The sequence below is a fragment of the Impatiens glandulifera genome, chromosome 6, assembly GCF_907164915.1.
Source record: "Impatiens glandulifera chromosome 6, dImpGla2.1, whole genome shotgun sequence".
NCBI lineage: Eukaryota > Viridiplantae > Streptophyta > Magnoliopsida > Ericales > Balsaminaceae > Impatiens > Impatiens glandulifera.
The window spans coordinates 9,858,948-9,867,802 of NC_061867.1; positions in this window are offsets into that span (position 1 = coordinate 9,858,948).

Sequence of the window (8,855 nt, forward strand, 5' to 3'; positions counted from 1 at the left end):
TAACATAGTTAATAAATTAAAATAAAATTGTTAATAAGATTGAGAATCTAAGTAAGATAAGGCAGATAAGGCAGTTAAATTTACGATGGTATAAAAGTGAAAGAGTCTGATTTTAAGTAATCTCTTAAATAATTAAACTAATTTATAATAATAAAATTTTATAATTTTGCGAGTTTATAAATAATTTTGATTTTACGATTTTGTAGGATTTTCATTATAAAAAATATAAGTAAATTTATATTTATAAATTTAAAATATATATATTATTTAATAAATATATATATATTTTTTTTAATTTTACAAGCTACAAAACACTCAGTTTTTTTTTTCAGTCGAGATTGATAATTTATCTTGATTGATAATTTATCTCGATTGATAATTTATGGTAGGTTGATAAAGATCTTATAACTTTTTTCTAAGTTTTTTTCCAGTCGAGATTGATAATTTATCTCGATTGATAATTTATGGTAGGTTGATAAATATCTTATAACTTTTTTCGATTAAATAATAAATCAACGACAAAAAGTCGATACCTAATTTTCTTACTAAATTTTAAAAGAATGGAATTTTAAAAAGCATGAATTCGATATTAGGTTAAGTGTAAGGATAAAAAAACAATGTTAATCTTATAACGTAATTAATATACTTAGGTCTTGTTCTCTTTGGGTTTTTTAAAAAACTCATCCAAAATCAATTTTCCCATCAATCATTTCTCAACAATCACATCACTCATTTCATTAACCAAAATACTAAAATACTCTCTATTTTAAATTATTATTTTTTATTTTATTCATATATATCAAACATTTTAAATTTTTTTACTAAAAATAATCATCACCTCCTCAAAATCATCACCAATCATTAATTTTTTTCCTCTCTAGGTTTTTTCAAAAACTCCAATCCGAACAAGGCCTTAATTTTAACATTTCACTCTCAAATTGGACGTATTTGCAAACGTCATGTTCTTTTTAATTTTTTTTTCCTTGGGTTTAAATTATTCAAAGAACTCACTGTCAAGTCATGTTTAAATCAACAATTATATATATATCCTCATTTTTTCTTAAATTTGATTAATTATTTTTTATACCAGGATTAAACAACTTTTCAGTTCCAATGTCTTTCTCCTTTGATAATTAGATTACTCCATCTTCAACAAAGTAAGTTATTTAAGAATAATATAGTTATCAAATAATCCCAAATCAATTAAGGTTAAAAAGTGTTAACATTATATGTAGAACAATAAAAATTACTAAATAAAACACACATTATAACTTGGTCTTTTATAAATAAAAAATCATTTGTATTGATATACAATAATTATTGAACTTGTATTTACTATTAAAAAAAATCAAAACATTATAATACAAATAATACTAATTTATTTTCATAAATTATTCAAAAAATACAACAAAATCAATTAAAAGGCTAAAAATAAACTAGAGATTCAAGATCTATGTAATTAAGACCAATTTTTTACACAACTCTAATTAATCATTAGATAATTTTCACACTAACTCATCAACTTTAAGATCAATATGTGTAATCTTGGTATTCGAGCAAACTTTTAACATGGCTTTCTTTGGATTTGGATTTTTATTTTTTATTTGGGATAAAAAAAATATAACATTGGTGATAATTTTGAAAAACATAAAAATTATTTTTTATAATTTTTTTTAAAAGATATTAATATATAATAATAAAATATAAAATATAAAATAATTTAATTAATAAATTTTCGCTAATATTTATCACTATAGAAATTGAGTTTAAACTTTCCACGTCAATGTACTCGTGAATGCAAAAGGAGTACGATTTTTTCGATAAATTCTTATTTCTCTATTTTGGACAAGACATACAGAAGAGAAATGATATCCCCACTCGAATCAAGATAGAACTTTTACCCGTTTAAATAACAATTAAAGTAAAGAGTCAGGAACACGACCATTCATTTTACGAGTTTCGTTCTCAAAGTTATCAACAACAATCTCATTACTTTTTAAATAACTTAAATTATTTAATAAAAAAAATCCAAATTCAATAATTTTCCTCCTTTCACTTCATCAATCACATAATACCCCAAATTCAAACAAGCTATAACTAACTAGTCAGCTTTGTCTCACCCTTTTATATCAATTGTGTTAAATAAGGATTGAATTGTAGATATAAAGAGAATTTAATTCAAATTCATTATTTAATAAGTTTAATATGATTTACAAACAAGTTATGGCCAACTCTACTCTAAAACATATGTTACTTTAAAAGTTCCAACCAACCCATAAAACCAAAAGAGAGAAAAAAAAAAACCTTTCCTTTCATCAAATTAAATAAACACAACTTCTTCTATATTCACAAACCACAACAACACATATCTATTACTGGTTTTTTTCTGTTTTTTTTCTGTTTTTTTTTTTAAGGTGAAGAACCCCACAAAACCTCTGCAACAATGGTGGCTGCTTCTGCATCAGAAATACTTACTTCTCTAACCCTTTTCAAAATCTCCTGTTTAAACCCTCTCTTCTCTCTTTGCCTTAATCCTTCCCCAGTTTCAACTTGTACCGCAAATCTCGCCACCGCACTAGCAAACGGATGCTTATCCATACCGCCGGCGCCGGCGATCTCCTCCATCTTCCCCACGGCGATTAAGTCACCTCCTAGCTCCGATCTCTGAAGCTCAGCCAAAATCTTAATCAAATCACCCTTCATCATCGCATCAACAGCTTCCTTTCTCCCATAATACCCAATTTCAAGAACACAGTTCATCGCCATTTTCCTAATTTCAAGATCTTCAGATGTGAATAAGTTTATGATTTTCGGGATTTCTTTGTTTGATTCAATCTCATCCACTAGAGGACTTTTGATTGATTTGATTAGAAAACATAAAACTTTTAAAGACCCAATTGATGAAATTGAAATTAAAGCTCGAATTGTCTGACCCATTAGAACTTGACCAACGAAAACATCTTTATTGAATCTTATCAATGCAGATATAGCTAAACCACACTGATCCCGAATCTCTTTCGAGAAATTCTCCTCAACAAGGATTGATTCAAGAAGATTGAAAATCTTCAACTTAAGAACCAAATCCTGCAACTCCCGATTGAAACCTTCAGCCAGCCGTTTCTCAAACTGATCAATTAAACAAATGAGATTTGTTTCATTTTCCGGCGATAAAGGCGGGGATAAACTAAGTGCACGCGACATCTGTTCAGTACTTTCTCTGTCAATCCAAGCTTGAATCTCCGACTCAATGTTTCCGGCGACTCTGCAAAGCTCGAAAGCAGAAACACGTTGGCGTAAAAACGAGCGAAGCCCATGTTTAGTTTTGAATTTCTCAAGCGATTCAACTATGGATTTGAGTGTAGATAGATGGGTTGAGAGAGCTGATAGATATGGGTCAGCAGCGAGGATTGAATCGGCTTCTGTTTCAAGCTCGAGAAGAGCTTTAATGGCGGAAGAGTTAGTATCTGCGAATATTGGGATTCCGTTTTCTTGTAATTCATGGGAAGCTTGTTTTAGAGCTTCTAGAACATGGATCACTTTTGGGTTTTCTCGTTTGAGTCCTGGAGGTTCTTCCTCCATGGCTTCCGCCGGCGCCGGCGCCGTTGTTTTAGAGAGAGAGAGAGGAGAGAGAGAGACGTAGGGATTTAGCTAATCTCACCGACCGGTCTTCTTATGTAGAGAAAGACACTTGTTTGCTAATGAGACGAAATCATGAAGGTGAGGCTGGATACTGGTTTACATTAGCAATTCTCTTTTTCAAAAAAAAAAAATTGGCTGATAGGGATTGTTTAATATGTGTATTTAAATTAATTTATTAATTATCTTATTTATATTATTATAATATTTTATTATTATATTTCCTTAATTATTTAAAACTTTTATATTAAGTTTTGGTTAAAGGTTAACATTACCCTTTACAATTAGATGACACTTATTTTAATTTAATGGGTTTTAAATTTGAACCAATCACTTTTGGTCTTTTAATAATTATTTTTAATTTTTTATCAAACCACCTTATTTGTTTTCATTTAATTTTATTGTTAATCTTAATTTTAGAATATTAAATATGAAAATATCCTGAAAAATAAAGTATAAAATATTTATTTCCAGCTAATATCACACAAAGCTTATAATAGAATATTTTCTCATTAATTATTTCATTATATTATTTATTTTGTTTTTTTATTCATTTGCTTGGACGTTTTATTTTTTTATATTTTTCACAATTATACTGATTAAATTGATAGAAAAAATTAATAAATTAATTTAATTTATATATATTTTTAAATGGTCATGTATAATAAAATTTGGAAGGACCAAAATATGAAATAAGGCTTTGGTTTATAGTTTTTTGTTTTGAAAAAAAAAATAGTTTAATTAACATTATTTTAATATTTTTTTATCAATTATATCTTTAGATTTAGATTTGTCAATTAAAATATTAAAATATTTTTTATTTATTTTAAAAAAATATATATTTTATCATTATATATTAATAAATTTTAAATATTTTTAAAAAACAAATTTTATATTCTAAAAATTATCACAAATAAATATCTATATGAGAAAGTTGTTAATGTATAAATAATTTATTCAATAAATATTATTTTGAAGTAAATTTTTTATTTACACTACTTACAATACATGATGTCATATAACAAAACAAAATTAGATTGTTTCATCACATAAGATAATAAACATATATTTTGAACTAACTTCAAATATTTCATAAAATATGTTTATATAAGTGTTAGTTGCACACATGTGCAACATTTTTTTCAAGTTTAAAAAATGATCAAATAAGATGGTTAAAAGGTCAATTATAGTGTATAAGATATCAATTATATTTAAAAGTATTTTGGTCAATGTCTCAAATTAAATTCAAACTAAAAACGTTTTATGTTAAATTTTAAAATTATGTTAATTTTTTTTAAATTAAAAAAATATATATATATACATAAGTTTTATCTAACTCTCTTCACAAGGCTTAAATAAGATTATTTGTGATAAGTTGGTAGGATTATAGGGTAAGCAAACAAATGTTTATACGTTGACAATTTATTTCATTAGTTCATTAAATTTAGAGAAGAACTTTAACATAATGTTAGGATGAATATTCAAAGTACACACTAATTTGAAATAAAATAAAATATTGATCTATTTGTACTCAAATATATTAATTAATTTATAATTAACGAATAAATTTTACAAATATACAAATTTAAATTTTACGTTTTTAATTAATAAAAAAATTGTTCTTACATTGGTATTCTTTAATTAATTCTTTATTTTAAAATTAGTTTAAAATATATGAAGTAAGAATACTTAGGCCTTGTTTGGATTAAAGTTTTTTTAAAATGTAGAAGGAAAAAAAATAACGATAATGGATAATTTTGAGAAGATAATGATTATTTTTGGTAAAAATACTTAAAGAGTATTGATATATAAATAAAATAAAATAAAATAATTTAAAATATAAGGTATTTTAATATTTTAGTTAATAAAATAAGTGATATGATTGTTTAGAAATAATTGATTAAAAATTTGATTTTGTTTAAGTTGTTTTAAAAATGCGAACCAAACCTTAATATATAAAGTTAAATTTATAAGGATTATTCAATTGACCAAACATAGAGTACCTATAAAGTTTTAATTGAATATAACCGACATAATAGAGTTCAATTTAAATTTATTCAAAAAAAAGTTAACCCAACCCAATGAAAGATCATATCTCCTTAATATTATTAATATGAAATTTAATTTTATTAACTTAAATAAAATATTGAAATGATTTTGATATATATACCTTTACATTTAAAAGGGAATAAACATTAATAATAATAATGATAATATCTACATATTTAATTCTAGAATATATATACTACTATGTATTATAATATTAAAGAAGATGTAGTATCTCATTAATGGGGGAATAGACCAGTGTGTAGGAGAAGACTCTAGTCTTGTGGATTCAAACTTTAATTATTTAAGCTTCAAGTTTCTTACATTATTGAGAATAATCTAGTTTATTTTTCAGATTTTTTGGGATGTATTTTATTAATCTTAATTATGATTTGAAAAAAATATATATACTTATTATATTAGTTAAAATTAATTATTTAAAATTAAAATGGTAATGATTAAGAAAAAATTATAAAGAATTTTTTTTATATTTTAATTGTGTATTTAAATTTAAATTTGAAGTATCCTATTTTGATAAATAAATTTATTCAAAACTAAAGTTTTATTGGTTGTACATGATCAACCGGATATATATAAAATAATTTATAAATTTGTTTTGAAATGGAACAATGCAAGCTATTTTATTATTTATCTTTTCTTTTTGTAAAATGAATTAATCAATAGAGCATCTTTGTAGAAGGCAGAAAACATAATCATATTATAGTTTAATAATGACATTAGTTGAAGTTTATTTTAAATATTATTGGACAGCTAATTAAATAGGCCCATAACAGGAACTCCAATACTAAAAGCATTTTTTTTAATATATATATATATATTTTTTATAATAGTCAATACTTTTTTCATGCTGAAATAATCAAGATATATGAAAAATGGTAAAGTTAAAATTAAAATTAATTTGTATTAGTATGAGACTAATTTATGAATCTTATAATGTGATTTTCTTTTATTTAGTATAAAAATTAATTAATTATAATTCAAATTATTACGTGACTTTTATCTTCATTTTGTATTTTTTAGTTTATCATGATTTTCATTATTTCTAGATTAATATTCAATCTTTTTTTTTAAATAATTTTTAATTTTTGACTAATATAATAATTGAAGAGATTTTCTGGTAATCATCCAAATCATAAAATTGTGATATATGCTTGATTAATATTTTTTTTATTTTTATATCTATTTAATTGTGAACATTTTTACATTATGTTCTTTATATGGAAAATTTTATATCAATGACCATTTATTCGGAGTAAAAAAAACATCTGCATAAAAAATTCGTTATACTTATAACTTAGAGAAATAAACATGTCATTATAGAGCACTTCAAATGAAAATTAAACAGGTAACATTTTGATCTCTTATATCCAAGGGCGAATCCAGGATTTTTTTTTTCACTGGGCTGAAAATATTATTGATATCTATATAATGATGCTTAATTTTTAAAGTGTCCGGATTGCCGGGTCGAGAGCTGTGGTTAATTTGGATACTTGGGTCGGATTGTGGGTTGACCCGCTCATAAACTTAAAACGATTAAAAATAAAATTAAAAATGTTAGAAGTATGTTTCGAACTTCCGACCTAACAAAACAAGTACAATCCTTTAACGAACTAGGTTACTAAGATTTTATATTTTAAATTTAACACCAAATTTGATTACGCGGGACCTTTTAATATTAATATAAGTTCAACTTTTTAACTTAATATATATATATATATATATATATATATAATATGATGCTGAGTAAATGGATACTTGGGTCGGATTGTGGGTTGACCCACCCATAAACTTAAAACAGTTAAAAATAAAATTAAAAATGTTATCCGTAATTTTTTTTCACGGTTTTTTATATTATTACTCGTGCAAATGCACGGGCTAAATGCTAGTTACACTAATACGGGTAATAAATAAAAAACATTAATCAAATCGTTCCATGAATATCCTTACTAAAATAAAATAAATATATAAAATTTAATTAAAGATAAGAATATTCCATTTAAAAAAGAGATTTATAAATTTAAAACTATATAGTTAAAAAAATTAAGTTTAAAAATATAAAAAGTTAAATTAATTAAGTTTTAAATAAAAAAAACTAACTATATATAAATAAACTATATATATAAATAAAAAAAATATGAAAATATAATAAGTGAAGCTAATTATATGAGAATATAAAAAAAGTAAATAAAATATGAAAATAATAATAAAATTACAAAATCATCATGATAAAAATATATTATTAAGTGAATAAATATTTAGAAAAAAAAAATTATAGATCATTAATGCATATAAATTATATTAGAAGAGTATAATTATAAATTATATTAACTTTTAAAATATAATAAAAAAAATTAAAATTATACAAAACCAAGGGAGAGGCCAAGGTTTGAACACCTGACCTCCCCATTTTTTGTTTCATTCCCATACCAACTGGACTACATAACATTTGTTATAAATATACATATAAAACTTAATTATTTTAAAATTCTACCCTGGGCTAGAGCCCACCGCAGCCCGCCACGTGGCTCCGCCATTGCTTATATCGACTCTTTACATTAGATTATCTCGGTGAAAAACTTAAATTTACATCTATATTAAAAGTAAACATAAAAAGAAAAGAGTTACATATTATATTTTCTTTAAAAATTAGCATCGTGATTTTTGGTCTCTAATCTTTTGAAAGTATTTAAAGCACATTAGTTTTTTTTTTCTTTTTTAGATTTATTTTTTATGATCTAGATTGTTTTGCCCTCCAGGATATGTGGTTATAGGGGCTTGTGAACTAGTGATCTCCACACTATTTCATTCCGTAGTTGTTCATATATTTTTCTCCTTTTAAAAAAAATATATTCCACTGTTTTTATAGTGTTTTTCACATTGAATATTTGACTTGTATTTTATATTTTAAAAATAAATTTAATAGTCAAAACTTGATAAATGTGAAACCACTGACTGAATAGTCTACAGATATGTTTTCCAAAATAATAAATAATGGGGTGGAAATTAAGAATCTATGTATCACACGTTTTCTGGATTTTTTTTTTTTTTTAATTTTGTTTTTATAATAGACGTATTCTAGACAGGAAGTTGAGGGACCATACACTTACAATGACCAAACAACCTAGTTTAATTAACCTCTATTCAGAAAAAAA